Source organism: Rhinoderma darwinii, chromosome 7 (genome assembly GCF_050947455.1).
Source record: "Rhinoderma darwinii isolate aRhiDar2 chromosome 7, aRhiDar2.hap1, whole genome shotgun sequence".
Classification (NCBI taxonomy): domain Eukaryota; kingdom Metazoa; phylum Chordata; class Amphibia; order Anura; family Rhinodermatidae; genus Rhinoderma; species Rhinoderma darwinii.
In genome coordinates this window covers 29508838-29532586 of record NC_134693.1, presented here as the reverse complement: position 1 = coordinate 29532586, position 23749 = coordinate 29508838, and the positions used below count along the sequence as shown (strand labels likewise).

The 23749-nt window shown below is 38.8% G+C and overlaps 2 long non-coding RNA genes across 3 annotated transcripts in view; both read left to right on the top strand.

The window, feature by feature from the left end:
- LOC142657109 (uncharacterized) overlaps positions 1-18132 on the top strand; it is a 361195-nt gene extending 343063 nt beyond the window's left edge. Inside the window, exons 1-2 of one of the 2 annotated variants that reach the window (XR_012849812.1) lie at positions 17177-17259; positions 17561-18132. This is a non-coding gene — a long non-coding RNA (uncharacterized LOC142657109). Of the gene's footprint in view, positions 1-17176; positions 17260-17560 lie in introns of those variants that run through there. The other variant, XR_012849811.1, reaches the window with a different exon arrangement.
- LOC142657108 (uncharacterized) lies at positions 589-11870 on the top strand. The gene is made up of 3 exons (XR_012849810.1): positions 589-632; positions 9134-9209; positions 11697-11870. It is a non-coding gene; the product is annotated as an uncharacterized LOC142657108 (long non-coding RNA).
- Positions 18133-23749: the final 5617 nt, after the last annotated feature.

Sequence of the window (23749 nt, the reverse complement as noted above, 5' to 3'; positions counted from 1 at the left end):
TAATAGCATAGTTCTTTCAAGGTCTAACCCCATTTGGTCAACTATTTGTCTTTTTCATCTTTATAACTAATTTAATAATATTACTTCTAAATATTTCAAACAATTTCTTTGATTCTTACTTAAAGTTGAGCAGTCGCCGCAGAAACCTGTTCTTTCATCCACCACCTCTATCTTCCCACTGACATGGTCATGTTGTAAACATTATATTTATAACTCAGTAGAATATAAACCTCTACTTAGTCACTAACAAAAGGCCATACAGCTTGGTGCTCTGTAGTATAAGCTCTACATGATTTGATGTCCTTGTTTTGGCTCTTTCGAGTTTCGAGCTAGTCATCTCCATAGGCCCAAGGCACCAAAAAATTAGGCTGTCATTTCTACATGGCTGTGACTTGTATCTGAAAGATTGTGTGTTCAGCCGTGCAAATAGAGAGTATAAAATGTCAATGTGATAGTCATGTAGTAATTATCATTGTTAGCGTTGATTATAACTATTATTCCACAGCCCTAAAACAATGTCTGCTACATCATCATAGAAGGTCAGTTCTAAACATGGAATTTTTTGAATTCTACAGCAGCTTCATAAATAATTTATTCCAACGGGATTGAACATCAAATACTCCGGTTGTCAGGTAGGAGGTTTTTTTTTTTTCAATTGTATGTTTTTCTCTCCCATGATTTATTTAGAATGTAGGGATTATATTTCATAAGCCATGCTGGAACTTGCTTCAGTGTCTCCTATCAATTTTATATAAGCGATGATAATACTTCAGATCAAAGAATGAGTATCGGCGCTGGTGTTCTTATTAGAATTCGTGTTTTGCTGAGATTTTATATTTATGTTTAGAAAAGAAGGTTGTTACAACAATTATTACCTTCGGAGACACACTGATGCCATTGGGTGATAAGGGTGTTTTTTCTGTAAGAATTGTACTTGTAGCAAAGCGTTGCCATCTGTCATGTTTGACAGCCAGGTGTAGGAAGCTCCAGAATGCTTTATATTTGTGAGAATGCTAAGAGGCACAAGGAGGTGATATAAGCTCAGGGATTCAGCCGTAGTTTTCAGCTTAAACTAACACATCAACTTTTGAACACAGTTCATAAAAAAACTAGTTCAGTTCTGCCCCTCTGAACATGCAGATTTATTTCAGTCTTCAGGTCCCTAGTCATCTTCATTTAGACCATGTTCCTTACACATACAAGAAAAAAGAGTTTCCCCTTGGGGCATATAAATGCCACTGAGAAACATCCTGTTGGTCTGCACTCTGAGAACAATAAATCATACATGACAATACACAAAATATGCATAAGAGAAAAAGCTAAAGTTGAACACAATCTCATTAATTGTCCAAGTTGATTTTGATTCTTTCGGGAAATTATTTGTTGACATTTTTTTTTTCTATAAATAATAGTTGTATAATTATTTTCCGCCCTTGGTTTAAAATAGAATAGAAATAAGAGGGAGGCCATAGATTAACCATATCAAAACCCACAACCATACGCGGCTTGGCTGCAAAATAATGAGGATTTAGAATGCGTCTTTTTGGCCTTGCAGTTTTTACAGGTTTTATCTTCAAAAACGGCAAAGACAAAAGCTGCGTTGCAAAAACAGTGTTTTGTGGTAAAACTCATATGTGGTTAAGTTTTTGGACCATTTAGCGGTAGCATATCAACCTCGCCTCACACTAAGAAAGGAGGTGAAGCATGTATGTATAAAATAAAAATGTCCTCTGCAAATATTTCACCAAGTTTACCCAGATATTACAATCAGGTGTCCTGCAAAGCTAGGTGATGGACCCTACTGAAAACGTCTTCTTTTGCCATGTTTGTACTTTAGAGAAGGATGAAAAATATATAATACGGAACAGTGCAAACAAATTGAACAGTTGAATAGAGGTTTTGTAGAATCATAAAGGTGACCATACAATTTAAATAACTGTCGGCTGTCGACTGTTATTTCTCCCAGCTCCCTCATGAACAAGATGAACAAGCTCTCCCGGCCATTTATTTCAATGGGGATAAGGTAATAAGCCACTGCCAGACATTTCTAGCACCGGCTTAACTCCCGTGGGAAGAAAACTGCTAGGGAGAGCCGGAATGGTTCTTAAAGACATTAGATAGTCGAACGATCCTACCTAAATTTGATGGTCTCGGTTGAGCTACACATTTTAGGGTCCCCCTGATGAACCCCATGGTCTAAGTTGAATCTTAATATGGAGAAACGGGCCTTCTTCCTTTCTAAATTGGGTTGTTTTCATGAGATGTTATGGGAATCAGCTGATCGATGTGGGTCGGATATTTGTAACACCTGGCTACCATGTTTAATTTCTAGGGTAAGCACATACAGAAATAGGTGCAGGGAAAATAAGGGGTAGTATTACATTCCAAATAGTCGAATTATTTCCTAAACATTTGACACATTCGGAGTCAGTCTTTGTGAGAGGATCTCTATTTTGGCCCACCTCTTTGACGTTCATATACCCTAATATGGCATATGGAAAAAGGTATCTTTGAGTCTTCTCAATATTGCCGACATGTACGTCTTATGAAAGGCTCAGACGTGAAGTAAAAAGAGCCTCATGCAGGCCCATATACACTTCACAGTATACAATATATTGTCAAAAGTAATAATGTATAGCTGTGAGGAATATATAACTTGGATTATTTGTGATGGCCAAAGGGTAAAGCTCAATGTGTGCTTGATTCACTTTTTCTATTCATTTCTGTACATATTCATGTTCTTTCGCAGTTTTTCATCATTAGGTATTCAGCTCAATATACGGACTTACAAGCACTAATGAGTTCTAGAATGGGGTTTCCATGGAGTGATAAAGGCTCCAATCAGACTTATGTCCTTATAATTAGTCATTGGCACGTCAGTCTGAGCTTTCAATTCACACGTGGAGATATTTTTTCGATTGGGAATGGAAAAAAATGTCCGCCATATATCACTAATTAAGCCGAGTATTCCTCAAGATTAGGGTTCTGTTCAAATCACCATTTTAGTGGTGAGTAATTGGCATTCATTATGGGGGTTCTGTTCAAATGACCATTTTAGTAATGAGGATTAGAGCTTAAGGTCACAAATCACCTTAAAATTATAGGAGTGATAATATCTCATAGCATGAGTAAGAACAGTCTTGTTCGAAACGCGTAAGCTGTAACACGCCAAGCTTGTGCCCTCCTTGGATTTTTAAGATGAACAAATAAAGCTCTTTTTTTAATATCTTATGGATGTTCTGAGGAACTTCCTTCTTTCCCACTTTACATTAATCTCTTGCCGGCCTGCAAGCCCTCTCCTCGCTGCACTCCATTGAGGAACTACAGATCCCAGAACAAACATATTGGGTGAGCACACTGTAGCTTTTGCTACTTTCTTCTTTTTCAATTAGCTCTCCATAGTTCCTGATTTCAGGTCAGACAATTATTAAAATAAGAAGAGATCAATGATAAAGGTATATTGAAAACCTTTCCCTGCTAAGTACGTGCTGCCGATAAATGTCAACTTGGTTGGGGTCTGCTAACTGACTCCTCCACTGAACTTGAGAAAGACAGGGTCCAGTCTATAAAGGGATTGTCCAGGATTTTCAATTGATAGTGGCCTATCCTTAGGAGACGCCATCAATGTATGATTGATTGGGGATCTGACCCCCAAAACCTTTGCTGATAAGAAGTACTCATTATTTATTCAGACACAATGATGTACACACTGTAGGTATATCAGGTACCTTTCAACAGAATGCAAAATGTTGTGTGAACAGAGCATAAGGTCGGTTTTCCACAGGTTGGATATGCTGCGTAAAAATCACGCAGCATGTCCAACCTGGAACCCGCAGTACATTTCATCCGAAAAATCGCACCACATTGTGGTTAATTTCCACTGTGGAAGAAAGAGCTCATACTTACCCCCTCTGTCTTCTCTACATGTAGTCCAGCCTCCTATGGTGACGTTGCAGGCTATGTGACGCTGCAGCCTGTGATTGGCTGCATCGGTCACATGGGATAAAACGTCATCCCAGGACGCCGGACTGCAGGAAGAAGGAGGGCATTCTGGGTAAGTATGATTTTTTTTTCCTGAATTGCGATCTTTGCCACAACAAAAAATCAACAAAAACATTGTAAATTGACATGCTGTGGAATTAAATTCTCCGCAGGTCAATTTATTAACGTTTATGCTGCTTTTTTTTTAAGCAGCACGGGCATGAGATTTTCTTAATCGCATCCACTTTGCTGCTACTGTAAATGCTCAGGAATTTTCTCACACAATTCCGTTGCGGAAATTCCGCAGCATTTACGCTATGTGGGTACTCTGCCTAAATGATGTTTAATTGATGTTGCCATTTGCCTGCAATCTTGCCAATGCCACAAGAGCAGGAAATGACAAACCCCATATATTTTATGCTTTCATGTTTGCTATATATATATATATATATATATATATATATATATATATATATATATGTATATGTATATATATATATATATATATATATATATATATATATATATAGCAAACATGAAAGCAGCAGCACTCACACAGAATCGATCGATCAGGTGCCTAGCAAAACGTCCCGATCCTCGGACGTGTAGTAGTATATAAAGAAAGAAAATTTGCAGCACTCCAATGTGAAAAAGGTGGTGGTTTATTCAATCCAAGAACAACAGCAACGTTTCAATCCTACAATAGGATCCTTATCAAGCATATTGTAGGATTGAAATGTTGCTGTTGTTCTTGGATTGAATAAACCACCACCTTTTTCACATTGGAGTGCTGCAAATTTTCTTTCTTTATATATATATATATATATATATATATATATATATATATATATATATATATATATATATATATATATATATACACTAAATATATTTTTGCTTGGTCTGGTAAAGATAATGATTATATATATGAGGAATATATTACTAAGATTTAGAGACTGTGATCTAACTTTTTACTTCAGAACATTGAAAGTGTTTACTTTACAATTTTTCTTGACATCTATTTCTGACTGATTTATACGAAGGTTCCAAATGATGGTTTGATTGGGATATTAGGGTATACGAGAAGTAGAAGATACGTATGACCAGATGTATATGACTCACAGTTATAAAGACAGAAAAAAAACTTGGTTTAATCAAACCAAGCTACTCCTTAATGAAACCATTGTTGATCCAAGGAAGACATGGGAGGGGGAAGGGCAGGAATTCTTCTCGACTCCAGAAGCAGTAATTAGCTATATCACGAGATTAACATTATTATATAGACGAGTGCGTAATCACCCTTTAACATTGCTTCAATGGAATGAAATGAGCGTGTCTTGTAAGTTGGTAGGTAGTATCTCCTGAACCACTTAAAGTGCAAGTTCACCTTTGTTGAGTTTGGACATTGAAAATTCGCACAGTTGAACCTTAAAATCTGACAACACATGTAGTCCAATATTGAGCTCCTAGTAAATAGATGCCATGTGGCAAAACTCAGGGAAGGTGGATTGTCACTTTTACTATGAAGTTCCTACTCAAATATGGTCGGAAAGGGTCAATATAATTTCATGTTTTCTAAGTCTTCCACCCAAAATTTGAATCAACAGCGGGAGTCGCGGACTGCACATTGGGTGGCACAGTTACCAAGGCAACTGTACAATGCCCAAAGACTCTCCTGTACAACTCCTATAAATTATGCACATTGTAATTTGTGCGAGAGACTCTTAAGGTGTCGTATAGTTGCCGAGGCAACATGTTGGCCGTGTTTCCCACCAACAATTTAAACTTCAGGTGGGACACGGACTAAAGGTGAAACAACAGTGACCCTTTAAGCACCATCATTAAGATGGTGAGTTCACATTTACCTAATTCTAAGGCTCTATTCACATGACAGGGTCCGAGTGTCGGCCGATAAAAACGGCCATTTTGGTCCATTTTTCTCTGCTGTTTTGCATCCGTTCCGTTTCCATTCCGGCCGTGTTTCCGTTTTTAACGGACGATTTTGACCCGTTTTGCATCCGCTTTTTTCCCTGTCCGTTTTAAAAACGGATGAATTTCATTTGGAAAGTTTTTGCCACACACTTCCCTCTGTAGAATTTTAAAAAAAGTAAAAAAAAATTTAAAACACGCATGACATGAGGCACATTTGATAAAAGTAGTTATGATGTGGATTAGACACCTTCACAATGGTTCCACTTGTCTTCTACACGGTTGACAACCCAATTGCTTTTTCTGTGGCAGAAACTAAGGTCTGTCAGTAATGTCCATGTGCAATTCATCCAAATATTAGGGTATGTTCACACGGCCTATTTTGAGACGTTTTTCGGGTCATAAACGCTCGAAAAACGGCCGAAAAATCGGAAGCAGTTCCGACAAAAGAAGTACAGGACACTTCTTGGGACGTTTTTGGAGCCGTTTTCCATACACTCTATTGAAAAAAGCTCCAAAAACGGCCGTAAAAAACGCAGCGAAAATCGCGAGTGGCACAAAAACTTCTGAAAATCAGGAGCTGTTTTCTCTTGAAAACAGCTCCGTATTTTGAGAAGTTTTTGACTCTGCGTGTGAACATACGCTTATAGACCAGAGATCTTCTACTGGGTACATTAAAAAGAATGGGTAACATTGTGTAACATTATTGGGAGGCTTCGTGTAGATAATGGAGGTCTACAGGGGCAAACATGATAGATATGTAGAACATGTATATGATGGTTTTCACCCTTTAGTCCACCACTAATTGATATGAAATTGTAGATATGGGGAGGGTAAATGGCTCAACTGAGAGCAAAAACAGTGACGGGTCATAAAAACCTATAGCCAAAACTTAGCATAGAGAGGGGTCATTGGTGACTCTACTCAAGATGGAGTTTATGATGGAGCTAGCCTTGTTAATCTTAAAGAGGGTGTACAGGATAAGAAAAAACAGTTTGCTTTCTTCAAAAACAGCACCACACCTGTTTACAGGCTGTGTGTGGTATTGCAGCTCAGCTATATTCACTTCAATGCAGTTGAGCAGCTATACCAGACACAACCCGTTGGTGTGGCACTGTTTTTGGAAGACATCAGACATTTTTTTTCTAATTCTAGATGAACCCTTTAACATCTTTAGATATTCTGTGTGACAAACATAATATTGCGTATTATAATACAAACAGGAATGCCTCGAAAACTAATTTGATTTGAAACCTTATTACTGAATATCAGCTGCTCAGGAATGACTTTCTCAATTCCTGCTTGATCTTTCGGACTTGACCCGCTGTATGTAAATTCAGAATTTGAGCTGTTCTACTATATTCCACAAATCTAGACATATTGTCATTCTGTAAATGTGCTCCGGGGACCTCATTGCCTACATAACACCTCATTACTATGACTCTGCTCTTCAGTGCATTATTGCATGCTATGTATAATGTCTGGTTTTGTGTGAAAAGATCCATATTATATATACTGCGAAATAAAGGGAGAATAATGTAATCAATACGGCAGAATAAAATGAAGTTAAATAAAGTTAAAAGTGGTCATAGGCGTAAAAATTCTCTGTCCAATACAACTAATGATATTCCTCGCATCTAAAGAATCAAAACCATTAGTTCCGGCCAGATTACATTTTTGTGGTGTGTTACATTGGATTGATAATTCTCAGGGGGTCGTGCTGAACATGCTGGTTGTGGACTTTCCTAGATGATCAATTATTGATCCATAATTCAGCTCTAAAACGATCCTATGAAGGTTTCCGTGGCTCTGTGTGATGCTGTATTTTTACATGCTGTCTGCGTGCTGCTGTATGAGAAAAATTGTACCATGCTCCATTGGATACCGCATGGACGTAGAATTTCCTGCATAGAAGTCAATGGAAACAGAAGGAGTATGGGTATTGCAGAACCGTTTTTGACCCTAAAGTGCATTAATAGGAAAAACAACATGAAAATATTCTTATGAAATATGTTACCCCTACCATAAATATGGAAACAAAATGTGATACAATGCAGAACTTCGGTGATACCGTTTGCTCATGCATATGGAGTGCCGTATACCACCGCATTTTATATATGGTCGTGTGTTGTGGAAAGCTTAAATCATGCGTTTTTGTGAAAAACGCGTCAAATGCATGCCGTGTGAACAGGGCCTTATGTAAATGAAGCTTACTTATTGCACAATGATAAGTCATGCGAATGTTCAGTTTACTTTGCCTTTCATCATGAAAAACCCTTCTGACATCATCTTGCTCTCAGTATCTAGTCTAGGAAATCTTCTGAGAGCTAAATACCAGCACAAATCTCTCTTCTGCTTTAATAGTTTGCTACAATGTGACAGGCCGGATTGCAGATTGTTTTAAGAAACACTGAAGAAAAAAACAAACTGATACACTGTGTTACGTCTAGTGCAGGACGATGCCCATTAATGCCCAGCACTGGTCCAGGGCCACATTTTGTCTAAAACCATCCCAGCCTGGATGCAGACAAGAAGGGTTTCATTCGCTGACAGCAATTAGGGTATGTGCACACACACTAATTACGGACGTAATTCGGGCGAATTACGTCCGAAAATAGCGCCTCAATAGCGTTGACAAACATCTGCCCATTGAAAGCAATGGGCAGACGTTTGTCTGTTCACACGAGGCATATATTTACGTGCCGCTGTCAAATGACGGCGCGTAAATAGACGCCCGTGTCAAAGAAGTGACCTGTCACTTCTTTGGCCGTAATTGGAGCCGTTATTCATTGACTCCAATGAATAGCAGCGCCAATTACGTCCGTAATGGACGCGGCGTTCAAGCGCCTGCACATGCCGTTACGGCTGAAATTACGGGGATGTTTTCAGGCGGAAACATCCCCGTAATTTCAGCCGTTACGGACGCTGTCGTGTGAACATACCCTTACAGATCTTGAAAATGGTGAGGAATTAAAACGCATTGTCAGGGCACGCTGGGAGTTGTAGTTTCACGACAGCTGAAGAGTCACATGTTGAATCTAGGAAAATCCATGATCAGAATTTTCGGTGTGCCCCCCTGAGAAGAAATTATTCTCAATGTCTATTTTGCATTTCCTTGAACAATGTCCATTTGTAATTATTTCTATCCTGTTCTTATCCTCCATATGAGGTACATAACCTGTATTTTATACCTTGTTCTATATCCTGGCCTGTATGAAAGTAGAACATTAATTCAGATGCAAGTGAAATGGACATCCTGTTGAGCCAAAAGATCTACATTATTAAAGCTATGTACCTTTGTGAGTATAATACTTTAATATTTCTCCCGCTACATATTCACCCACGCTCAGAGTTCTAGCTACAGCCGGCGGTGCTTGTCCCTCTCAAAATCATTGCAGAGATCCCCTGAAGAGAAATAGGTGAGTGTCATGCATATTCATACGTATGTTCGTGGAATTGCAGCATTTAGAGATGCCCCAGTGCTTAAACCATGGGATGTAGCATAGAAAAATGAAAAGGTCAGCGCCCAAGCGAGACTCCAATGTTGAATGATTAATAAACCTACGCTTTTCTTAATCTCCAGAACCAGGCCTCGTCATTAAATTATAGCCGTACTACTATATATAATACATATATAAGTATACATACTACTTGTGCATTTGTATTTTACAGTAAATGCCCACACACCGGTGCGCGCGCAGACTGTATACTGTATATATAATATAGATTATACAGTATTTATATTTGTGTAACCTAATAACTGCTATCCATTAAAATGGCCTTAGAATAGCCATAGAAAACGGTTCCATCAGTCTAAATATTCATTAAAAAGGATCTGTCACATCTCCTGTCTTTCTATTTGAGTAAATACTTGTATTCTCCATGAAATAACAATTCTGGAACATATTTATTTAGAACTATATTGTGCCGTTCCTCTGTTATTCCTCCCAGAAATGTATGAATAATTAGACAAATCGGTGTTACCATTCCTCTTGTCAAAGGGGCGTGTCTCTACACAGTCTCACCCTGTCTGATTGGACAGTCTCAGTCTATACAGAGACACACCTCTTTCTGGTATAACACCCAGTTGTCAACTTATTATAAAAATTCTAGGAGGAATTGTTATTTCATGGGGAATACAATTATTTACTAAAACAGACATGTCAGGAAAGGTGACAGATCCTATTTAAAATATTGATGAATCTTAACAAAAAAATGACTGGGAATATACCATGTGGGTCTACACATAGAAGCAATTGCTATGATGTTATTACTGCTTAGGCTTTATTCACACTATATTTGTAGTGTATGTTTGGCGTGAGTGAACATATAGCTCCGACTTATGCAACTGTAAACCGTACTGTTGCATATATCGCACATTGATTCCTATTGCGTGATATACATTTTATTTTTGCGTTATCCGCCTGTATTTAAAAACTTAGTTGAATACACTTTTCAATATGGTGAAATTTAAAAGGTATGCTAATACCTACTGCCTGTATGTATTCCAATAGAATACTCTTTTGGCATATACGTCGGGCCCATTAATGTTTATAGGCGCATTCAAGGTTTGTATATGTTTTGTATATTGCCATGCGGTATGGGAAAAATGGAGGAGTGTATGACTAGGATCAGACTACACAGAGTTTCGATTGTTGTCTGTTACCAAAGAAACGCATAGATCTGGATAGTAGCAGCAGATCAAAAACATTAGGCCATTTTTAATTATCTGCAAAGTTGTTTTATTTTTCATTTAAAAGGTGTGCAAAGCCTGTAAGACAAGAAAAACATATATTACATAACAGTCCATACACGTTCCATTTTTGAAGATTTGGACTAAATCCATATACAAGCTAATGTCAATGGGTACTGTCAGATAACCATGTCGAGAAGCAAGTATCTTACAGGTTCGTTTTTAAACTACCAAATAGTTTTTTGCCTTGGAAGTCCCCAGCCCCTGCTAACGAAATAACATTTCACTTTGGTCAAGGTGAATGTGTATGATAGTGGAGGACTCTTGCTGATGGACAAATAATTGTTCAACTGAAAGCTTAAAGCGTAGCTAAACGTTTGACAAACTTCTGACATGTCATAGAAACATGTCAGAAGTTTGGATTGGTGGGGGTCCGAGCACTGAGACCCCCGCCAATCGCTAGAACGAAGCAGCTGAAGCGCTTGTGTGAGCGCTCAGCCGCTCCGTGTCTGTTCGGCTTTTTCCGGAAATAAATGTATCAGAGTACGGGCTCATAGACTTTCTATCGAGTCCGTACACCGATACATTTATTTCCAGAAAAAGCCGAACAGATACGAAGCGGCTGAGCGCTCACACGAGCGCTTCAGCTGCTTCGTTCTAGCGATTGGCGGGGGTCTCGGTGCTCGGACCCCCACCAATCCAAACTTCTGACATGTCTCTGTGACATGTCAGAAGTTTGTCAAACGTTTAGCTGCACTTTACGATTTCTGTGGTTTCGCCCTGGATTTGAGCCGGTGGTGGACTGAGAGTGATCTCCAGCGTGTCGTATTAAAGATCATGGGCTCATTACAACTTCAAGAAAATACATGTGGTATAACTGACTAACTGGCTGTGCGCCCCCTTTGGCCATGAGCCACCAGGCACCAACCTAATTCCGCAATAGTCAGTCCGTCCCTGCCTAGGCCTACTCTTTAACCACCTGGGCTGCCTCTATGGTACCTACGCCCTTGATTTAAGCAACAGTGAAATGATCCCAGACATTATTTCAGGTCTGTGAATACCTTTATTAATACTTATTATTTTATTGTCCAAGGTTTTTATGATACAAGTATCCAAAAGCTATTATCACTTCTGCAAGCACCCTTTTACCTCTTAACGACTTGAGATGTAAGACTCGATTAGCATCTGATACAGCTCAGTGGATATCAAAATCTTCCTGCTCGCTGATATATACGGCTGCATTTTCTGCCTCGGGTGGTGTTACTTGTATGTTGTAAGTAAGTGACATTGTTAATTATTTATGGAGTCTGCAAACGTGTAGAATTATTATAGCAGAGAAATACACAATTTCTCTGCGTTGTGAGTTGGAGTTTTTTCTTTTTAATATTTTATTGTCAGTCGCTATGATTTACATGATGTCTCTCAGATAAGCAGTGATATAAGAATTTATGTGTGTACTTATTGAGCAGCGATTTTTAAAGTCTCCCTTTTATCTGGATTTGGAAACGCAGTGTGGTTTGGCTATAGTCAGACGGCAGGCACAGTGCACAAGAACCATTCAGATCAATTACATTTTTTTATGCCAGTTTTATTTATGGCGCACTGTAAGTTCTAGCAGTATAACCTGTCAATCAAACCAACCTGCAAAATACAATACAATGGATAAATGATGAATTGGTCCCTTAAGTCTAGTTCAGACTTGGCGGTTTTTTTCCCTCCTCCTGTAATATTGTGATATGGTTTTTAATAGAACGTTCTCAGCTCTTACTCACACCATTTACAATAAGACTGAATGAGGCTAGAACACTTTTTTTTTTTTTTTTATCACACAGACCATAAAGGGTGTTAATGGTGCAGTAAAATCTTTGAGTTATAATAATTGGTCTTGATGGACCCATAATAGAAAAATAAAAAAAATATTTCAATATTCGAATATACTATACTAAGCTTACTAACTAATTCTCACCTGTTCACACTTCTCTGATCTCCTCGGTCATTCACCGATCCATGTTTATTTGTGTGTCATCCAAGTAGACTTAGTAACCAAGGCCTTTCAAGGTCAATGAAAGCTGGAAACTATTGACAATCGGTATGGTTTGTATATTGAAAAAGTTAATTTTGTATAAACTTTTTAATTTATGTTATATCTTGAAAAATGTCTTGGAACCAAAAGAAATGTCACAAGAAGCCACACATATTCGACTTTTATTGGCTCACTCTGCAGGTTTCTACTCAATCTACAGAAAATCGAATGTGTTGGTGACCATCAGACAACCATCTGGAATTTTTTTCCTATTATTGTGGTGGTGTTTAATTTATTTAAATAAACAGTTCTAGTAAATGCCCCAGATCTGTATCTATAGAATACCACATTAACCTATTTTAATAAAGAAGTAAAATGAAAATCTTTGTTTGAGAAATTGTTTATTGATGTTCACTCAGACTTGATAATAAATCAGTTCCATCAAGACCTTAGCTTAACCCACTGGGACTTAATGTTTGAATAGAATGACAATGATTTTCAGTTAATATGATGAAAGGTTTATGGTCTTAAGGGATTCTCCAGTATGATGTGGAATGGTAACTGTTTGGCTTGTCTATGATGTCAGACATACATTGATTACATGGTAGAACAGTTCAGGGGGAGGAGTACTGGCTCTTATTGAAGAGAAACAGTGGGTGTATGGAGACTTATTTACAGGAAATGCACCATGGGAAAAAGTATGCAAATTAGCTCTGATCAGTCAAAAACCAGAGATTTCTCTAAAAGAAGAGAGACCAATTTGTACACAACACTGTTTCGGGGGGTTCTTGTAATTGTTTTTATACTTTATACCGGATCTGCCTGAAAAGTTTTTCTGGTGATGGTAACAAATATATAAAGAAAAGTGTTCCCTCTAAGCTCCGTGCACACTCAAAATAAATTTGCCACCACCTACTTGTAGAGAAAAAGTGCATGCCATAATGTTTTTATCATTTCACATAATGACTATATTGTCAATAAGGATTAATAGACTGTTTGTGAAATAATTCAAAAATATCATAAACCCCAACGGTAAGTGGCCCCCTCCACTGTCAACTTAAGATTGTTTTGCTCAGTGTGTAACCTCATGGACACTGTTTTGGCGGGAGTCTATTATTGTGTGAGAACTTTCACCCACCATTAGATTCTTGGGTCTCGGGTGGACACATCTGACCTGTAACATATTTATGTAGAGTCTAGGTGCATATGTGGATAAGTCCTCAAAGTGAAAATTGTTTCCATCATGATAAAGTGCAGTTGGTATATTCCATATGTCCTTAAAGTGGACAACCGTGCAAAATTTGTGCACTAACTTAGCTGAAAAGCAGCACCAATCAGAAATGGTAATTTCTCTACCAGCTCAGGTCCATATCCTTGTCCACAGTGTGCACTAAAACAATGATAGGAGTTATGGTATAGTAAGCTGAATGGATTTGAAGAGTGCCAACTTTTTTTGTGACCGAAAATGGTGATCAGAGTAGTTGTCACTTCCCTTCACCCACCAATATTCTTCAGTCATACAAAGAAAATTACTAAGCAGGGGGTGTCAGTAAGTACAGAAGAAAGAACCACCCATTGTAAAGAGCTCCATCCATGACAAATGAGAACTTCAAAACCAAAAATAGTCATTTAGAAAAATCTATTTCTTGCGTTTTTGCTCGCCATTTAACTTAGGACTATTTACTTTACCAGTAATGTTATTTCTCAATTGTAATTAAAGCTTCTAATTAATTTCACATGACCTTTGATCTTTCTGACATTACACTGGTCAATCTCCGTTACTGTACCAGTACATCAAGCTGAGGGGAGTTGTCCATCCTTGGGGGAGTGGAGACCCTCAGCAGGAATCTCACCCTCATCCGATCCCTCAAGGAGATGCTTATTATTCCCTTGAACAATGGAGAGCCTGACCTGACTTAAATACAGAAGTCTCATGACTAATAATTCTCTCTATCGCCATCCATCCTAAATGCAGAAACACCAATGACTTCCCTCTTGTTCTCTTTTAGCCTCTGTTGACGTATATGATCTCCTCTCTTTCAGGACTAATCAATAGTCTGCTCCTACTTATAGCTTTGCTTTGATCCATCCATATACAAGTACTCACCTTCAGCTCAATCATGCTTGTCTCCTTATATTGACCTATAGTCACATCCACAGCAGTCTAAGGTCTAAAATCCTTCTCTATGATAGTCATATGCCTTGAAAATACATTAGCTCTCAATGGTCATCAATCTAAAAAGCCTATCTCGAAAATCACTTACATACGGAAATGATTCAATATCTGAAAAATGACTCTCTTCCTAGTCAATCAATACTGATAGTTAAGATTGTTTACATAGATTAGGTGATGTCCACTGTCCAGTTTAATGTATATTGTATGCGGTGTTACTGTACATCGATGGAGAAGCAAAATATAGTCACAAACACTTGTATATGGACAGTGGCATCTATAATGGTCATATACTTTTCATATATTCTCTACATACAAAATGTAAAATCTAGAATTCTTGTAACACATCATTGGCTTTTTTTATATTTTCACTTATTTTTAGATTTGTTTTTTTGTATAGTGCAAAAAAAATATTCCAGTTGCTTCCTAAAAACCATCAACAAACAGGCTGGTCGCTAATGTTTGTGTTCCATTAGTAATTGGAGTCCATAATGTTATATACGGATGTGTATGGTCTGGCTAAACAATACCCCCATCCCCTATACACTGCCACCCTGTTTATTAATACGTGAAAACCTAAGAAAGTCTAGCGCATTAAAGAGGTTTTCCCACTATATTATTTTATGACATGTCAATTGGGCATCTTATAAAAAGTCATCAGTGTTTGTTACTGGAATCCAAAAACGGTCCGGTTTTCATTCAAGCCCTCCATGGAGAGGAAATCATGCATGCACTCTCTATTGAAAAGAATGGAAATTACTGTAAATGCCAAAGAAGAGAATGCCAGGGTCCAGATCCACACTAATAAACGTTTTATGTCTTAGGCTCTGTGCACATCATGTTTTTGGCCGAAGTTTGACGTATAGTTCCCGACGTATACATTAAACGGTTACCATTATGGTTTATAAAAGAGAGATCCCACTGTTAGATATCCGTTTAAACTTTAAAACATACGTCTCCCATACACTAGAATGGTATCCATTTAACATATACGTCATAAAAGGCTATTAAAAAGCCTTTGTCTAATACGTATACCTGTGACATATGCCATACAGTGGCATATGTGACCCATAGGCTTATACCATGTTATAAAAAAAAGGGAACGGCGCATTATACATTTGGTTTGTGGGATCGCTCGAGATGGAAAAACGTAGTATTCAACACTATTTCATTCTAAAAAAGAACGTATACCGACGTATACTAGTCCAACAAAGACCAAAAGGAAAAGTTTGGCCTCCGTCGGGCTAATAGAGCCCTATCAGCACATTTTGCATGTAAGTCGGGAGCTTTCACGACGTACACGCTACACGTAAGGCCAAACTGTGGTGCACAGAGCCTAACACTACTCACCTGTATATAATAATTATCCGACTAATATAAGAACATCCAAATAGTTGGATTAAAATAACCACCACTGCAGATATAATTATAGGAATATACAATAAAATGCATAGTATCCAGCATTAAAATAGTCTTATTAGGACAACACCCTCCCATATTGCAGCTCCCCCATTGATGAGCAGATCACCAGGGAATTAACTACTGCATGCCTGAGCTGTTATCCATAATTCACCATGCCCAATATGCGCTGTAATTTAAAGGGATTAATCCATCTAGATAACCACTCCTCAAATCAAAGCTGCCCCAACTATCAGCAAAGGGGACCACACATTTCCTGTGCAGTGGCACTGCGTGGGAAATGTAGTATCACACGATGCCCATTTAAAGGGGTTGTCCACTACTGAACAACTGATGACCTATCCACTGGATAGGTCATCAGTATATGATCGGTGCGGGTCCGACACCTGTACCCCGCACCTTTACATCTCTCCGGTTGCCTCCGGGCACCAGATGTTATGGCCCATTATGCAATGTACGGAGCCGGAAGCAGTTGGCTCCATACATTGCATAGCAGCTCTGCTCCTATTCGCTTGAATAGGAGCAGAGCTGCAGTACTGCAGCTTGGCCGCTATTCAGTGGCCGGAGCCAACTGATTCCGGCATGTACGTCCGGTGCCCGGAAGCAGCCAGGGCGGCTTAACGGTGCGGGGTCTGGGTGTCGGACACCCAGAGATCATGTACTGATGACCTATCCGGCGAATAGGTCATCAGTTGTCCATTAGCGGACACCCCCATTAAATTAAAGGTCGACCATTTAATACATGGTCACGCTGAGTCCTCCAGTCTGCTTTGGCAATTTGAAGGGGTGCCCCCTCTATGATATTTATATTATTTAATAGGGATGTCCAGTTGGGTCCCAGATTACTGGATAGTCTGGATTATTGGATTTTCAAGGAAACCTATACAGTATATGACAAAATGCTAATATAATATATTCTGTTTTTGTGAAGTTGTGAGTATCATGCAGCTCTGTGCGTCGGGGAAAAAAATCCTGGAATTTTGGATGTCGAATTAATAGAATTTTGCAATATTAAGGAATTGCTGTTTATGCTCTAATACGGTAAGGACATCTTTTGGCTATCCACAGGTTCATCTTGACAGTCTGGTCACAGATCAACATTAAAAAAAAGTGTAACTTTTTCTGCTTACTTTTCCTCTGTGAACTTTGCAGTTTTCTTATGTACACAGAGAACACATAGAAAGTTCCCAGAATAAAGACATCTTGTATATCTCAGTGACCCCGGCTGTCTTAAAAGTAGCCCAGTGACCTCCAAACCTGCCCTCTGCCAACAAGAAATTCATGGTGTTTCTATTTACTTAACAGTATTTTTTGATTGCTTCTATTTTGTAACTGTTTTCAGATGGCTGAAAATCCTTCACCGCATATTGCTAAGAAAATACAAATCCCAGCAATAGTATCAGGAGACCAGGCATGTTCAGCGGCTGCAGTCCCACAGGGACAAGAGTGATTATACTGCATTGCATCTAGAGAGTCGGGGTGAGGACATGTGCTTGGTCTGAAGACTCATTAGAAGCTAGAAACCTCATACTGACAAGATCCGGTGAGGTCAAAGAAAGCTGTCTGCGAGTATGTTTTCTCGCTTCATACTCTAAGGAACTCATATTAACATGATATAAAGTATCAAATGGAGAAAAATCAGGACAATTAGTTGCTTGTTTGTCAATTAAATGGAAACACAAAGTAACCAGTCGGGATCTTCCTTTTAATGAGCTTGATATGTGCCGGATTGATCAAAGTACATTTCGGAATTGTGGATATGGATTTTTTTCTTCCACAAACAAAGAAAGATTTGCCCCCAATTTAATTTGCAATTATTTTTAGAGAATATTAAAAGTGTGTGTCAGTCAAGAAAATGGTTTTTAGACAATGGTTATGTGTGATACGTCAACAGTAAATTGCTTGCATGGTAAATCAGAGACTTATCTCTTAGATGTCGTCTTACTTTATACCATTGGAGACATTTAAGGAGGGAAGGATTTCGTAGCACATGACATTACATTCTAGATTTGTGGGAAAAAAAGTAGGTATTAGTATTGAAAATGATGGTTTATAATGAAACCAAGAGATACGGTAAATTTTAATTTTCAGAGAAATAATGACTTTCAGTGACAAATAATACACCTAAACTCGCATTTACATGTTTCTCTGCCCACTGACACCTGTCTACACACTAGTAAAGTCTATAAACCAGGTCTTCTTGGAACTTAGTCAGGGGTTGCTTAGAAGACAGAAGCAGGAAGACTTGTAATTTACAGTAGAAATGGATTCATTTTATTCTGCACAAAAAAGCTTGTAAAAAAAAACAGACACCAAATCTGGGCCAGAATATAGCGTCGAGCAAGAATTAGAAAAATCTTTACCTCCTCCTATTCCAGGCTTCTCCAATGTAGGAATGGAAGAAGGGTTTGCAAAGGATGTGCAAAAACTCAAAAAGTTCTCCCATGGTTGGAAATCACTGGCAACACTATATCTACCCGTAACTGCTTCATACTGAGCAAAGAGCAACCTGGTCTTAAGGCCCTTTTACACGGACTGATGATCGGGCAAACAAGCATTCATATGAACGCTCGTTTTTAATCATTGCCCTGTGTAAACAGAGCAACGATCAGCCAATGAACGAGCCAACACTCATTCATCGGCTGATCTGCCTGTTTATGCAGCAATAAATATTATCATTGCCGGTGGGCACATCTCCCTGTGTAAACAGGGCAATGATCACCCGATGAACGAACAAGCACTCGTTCATCGGCTTATCGTATATGCCAATAACATGCTCGCTAGTCGGCAGCACATCACCCTGTGTAAACAGTGAGATGTGCTGCAGACATGATGGAAATGGTTGTGGACGAACAATCATAGTAACAATTTCTCGTCCCCATACATAACCAATCATTGATCGGCACTCATTTTCATGGCCCATATCGACTGGTATAATAGGACCTTTACTCATCCACTGATCTATTTGTGCCTTTGTCCAAATGTTCACATTAACCAGTGTCATTTTAAGTGGTTCTAAATTCAGCAGCCCAAACTATAGCAAGGGCAGTTTGGCGCACACCTCAAGGTGCCCACACAGATGAGACATGGTGCCATAGTGGTCTTTTAAACATTTTTGACTAAGGGTTGATAAAAGATATTACTGAAGTGACAATTGAGTAAAATATACCTTTTATTATAGTAACTCGCTAAAAACCTTTCTAGATCTAAAAATTATAAAAACAATGGAAGGCACAATTCGCACCAAGGTACACCGGAAGGAAACAGCAACCAATAGTTTCTTACGATGGAACAGTTGTCATCCCTATTCCCTCAAACGTGGCATTCCAAAAGGCCAATTTATGAGAGTACGCCGGAATTGCAGCTCCATGGGTGATTTTGAGAGTCAGGCACAGGAGCTCAAAATCAGATTGAAGGACAGAGGTTTCCCCATGGGTGTAATCAGGAAGGCCTATGAGGGAGCGAGGGACGCAGACAGGCAAAGTCTCCTTGTTCCTAAAAAACGTAAAGAAGAACGAGTTACGAGACTCATAGGTACTTATGATTCGAAACAAAATGACATCATGCAAATCCTTAAAAGGTACTGGCGTATTCTCAGTGCTGATATAGATTTGGCAGACCAGATCACACAATGGCCCTCAGTCACGTATCGGAGAGGGAAGAACATTAGGGATAGAGTCATGCATAGTTGTTTTGACCCTATTATACCGAGGGGCACATGGCTGGATAGACAAAAACACCAGGTATATATAGATGTGGTAGCTGCAAGGCCTGCGACTTCATCCTCAAAGGGAACAGGTTTACGAGTGTCGCAACTAAAGAGGAGTACGACATTCGTGATTTTGTTAACTGCAAAACAGCGGGGGTGGTTTACCTTATCACATGTCCATGCCCCCTTAATTATGTGGGTAAAACGGTGCGACAATTTCGGCGCCGGATAAGGGAGCATGTTGGATATATTGTCCATGCTAGGGATACCCCGATATCGAAACACGTACATGCTAAACACCAGGGTCGTGCAGAATGTTTAAAGTTTCAAGCAATTGAACTTATTAGACCTCCAAAAAGAGGAGGCGACTGGGACAATCTAATTCTACGCAAGGAAGCCCAATGGATCCACAGACTGGCATGTACACAACCAGCGGGTCTAAACGAGCAGACTAATTACACGTGCTTTATTTAACATGCAATATCATCCATCTTTAAGCAGCCGGGCCAATATTTGGTTGCTTTAACGGGTGGGTGGGTGTTCTGCATAGTGCACTCTGATTGATATGGCCAACTGGCTAGGTCGTGTGCAACAGGTTTTTAATCCAAACTTCGTAATGTGAGGGACACCGCATTCATCTATCCAATATGTGGTTACAATAAAAGAGTTGTTTTGAGGTAGTCCACTTGCGGTGGGTAACTGTCCCGCAAGATATACTCCATATTCTATATCGTTCTGCTCTTACCTTGCTTTTTCTTGGCAGCATGGGCGATGCGTGCGTGGCTTCCACTGCGCCTGCGTGTTCGTTCAGATGCGGTCGATGATGATTCTTGGCTGTCAGCTGACGGCCGGGAGTCACATGGACAGGTGTCACGAATTCAGGGGGCGCTGTGATTGGTTAGTTCGTACAGCGCCGCCAAGTACGAGGGGTGGAGTTTGGTGCTTATAGCAACTCAGTGCCCGAAATGAAGTATGCCGCTGACATCGACGCGAGCATCCTTCCGTGATGCGCAGCAGAATATCTGCTGTTGAATATTTTATCGCTGGTAATTAGGCCAGAGTGACCAAGATACAGACCCCTGAGGATGAGTATTTGAAACGCGTAGGGTCGTTTTTGTATATGGGATTGTTGCATAGGGGACAGTAGCATTGTGGTGGACCCAGCGCTAGGAGATTCCGGTGTTGATCACGGACCCTGGTGTGTTCTTGGGGCTTGTACTATTGTTGTGCCCAGGTTAAATGCTGATTCCGGTGAATATCGTTATAAACACTGAGATATACTTATCTAAATGATTCAGTGTTTACTGTTTAATACGTTTTTTAATATACACGGTGGGGATTTTTTCACAGTGGTGTGTTACCCCTGTTTTTAGCGAGTTACTATAATAAAAGGTATATTTTACTCAATTGTCACTTCAGTGAATTTCCAAATTTTTCTATATTGTGGGAGCACAATTATATACATCATTTAATACAGTGAATTTTGATAAAAGATATTACAAATGATTGTTCCCGATTTTGTATGTATTCTTAGCATTCTCCTTTCTTTGCTTATATTGGGGATATTTTTTACTGTCAAAATCATACACCTATTAACCCATTGTACGAAAATGAATGATATGATGTACTGAATGATCGATTCTCTGTACGCTCTCCACTTTTTATCTAATGAGTATTTTAGTTCATCACAAAATTCACTTTGTAGGGTCCGTGGGCCGTGTAAACGAGCACCTATCAACGAGACTTGTTGATTGACACTCGTTTGCTCCTTTCACAACGATCCCTCGTTCCCATACATTTCTATAATGTCGGTTTACACAGGGAGAATGGCTGCCGACAATATTTCTTGCAGCATAAACGATACGATCAGCGTTTGCTCGTTCATCGGCTGATCGTTGTCTTGTTTACACAGGGCAATGATCAGGAACGAGCTTTCTGTGAACGCTCGTTTGCCTTCTAATTGGCCCGTGTAAAAATACCTTAACCTTGGGGGTTGTTCGGTTATGCTAATCCAAACACCCTAGGGCAATACAATAATCTTCTCTGACCACTTGCTGGGCGATAACAGTTTATATATAAGCGAGCTTAAATGGCTATGATGGGCTATGTTCACATGTGCGCTATGAATTCCGGTTTTCTGTTCCCCCATGTGCTTACTTAACAAACATCAACGTTGCTCCATGGACACCATTGATATTAATTGGTTACGTCATGTTTCCATCAGGTTTCCGTCATGGTGTTTGGAAAGTTTGAATAGCACAGCATGCAGCGCTATTTTTTTCTGCCATTTTTTAAGGAGTTTGTAACGGAGGCCCCAAACAGACCCTCCAAAGCAGATGCAAATACAGCCTTACATGACAAGGCTATCCAAAAGAAATAACTATAAATGAAAATGATTGTCTTAGTATATTAGGGTTTTCTGAGCCCCCATTCAGGATTTATTAATCTATTAGCCAGACCTGATAGAACTGACTACAAAGGTGTCACTGGAGGTCCCAATAGCGATTCTCCATGTGATCAGCTTATTGCTGAAAATAATTAAATCCCCTATTTAATAATAGTCAAATATTTAGATTTAAAGCAAAAAATGTTTACAGCAACCAGTGAAACTGGAAACTAGAAAAATGACTAAAAATGTTTAATACAGTCGTTTAATTAAAATTAAATTACATTTTAATTAAAATAATTCTTATAGGAAAACAAGTGCGGTAGGAAGACAAGCGCACAAGCTCACTGCAATCATCTCTGGGCTTCATTATACACAATGCTGAAAAAACACTCTTGAATTTGAGAGGATCATTATCGCAAATGGAAGTTATTTTTGCACCATGCACTCTACAAAGTTGGGCGCAGATCCAGATAGTAGCTGTGATATAGCTTGCATAATCACCTCAATTTGGAAATAGGGCATAGGAACATCACCCCTCAAGCTGAACGGCTATCATTGTATAGACAGACGTACATTATATAAGCTGCTGCAAAAATATGTGACCATAAATTTAAAGCAAAAATATGTTTTTTGCAGTTTGCTCCCCTTTAATGCGGCCATTTCACATTCATGTGACAGAACACCAGGCATAAATAATAAAAAGCAAAAAAATACAAAAGATATAAACAAAACACAAAAAAGGGAAAATTTCATAACATGCTGTTTTGGTGATAAAAATGTTTATTAGGCAATATGCCTTCAGCATATAGGGCAATATAAATCTTTTATCTCTTCCCTTCTATGCCATGAAATACTTTTTTCTTTTTCCCTGTCCTCTGGTATTGTCCAAATGTGCTCCTGCATTCCTAATAGAGAACCTCTCACTTTATATCACTGCATATGTCAACCAGCGGGATACTTAATAAGTACTAATGAGAATAATTTTTCACATATTGATGAATTTACAGTGCAATAAGTCAGGGCTGAGATCACACGACAAATAATTGTATTTTTATTACATTTATTGGGTTTTCTGCTCCAGGCTGTCCCTTATATAAATGTATGTAAAGTGTGAGAATGTTTAGATATAGACGTGAAGTACAGGAAAAACAGCCTAACAGCTGAAAATGTCATCCTTTTTATATTCTGCATTGGTTTAATATGAAGCATTGCATTTAAAAAAAACTAATTAACTTTTCTTGAGATTACTTGTAGTTAATAGTTTCGCCACCAGGTGGCGAACTTTAACATAGTGGTCCTAATATATATATATTTTAAAAAAATGGCGTAAGGGTTGTATTTGACACTTAGAGCCTGTATTATCTTTCATATTGTGAGTAAAAAAATCCTTATATATTCCTATAACATTGTGAATGAACAGTGATAAATATACA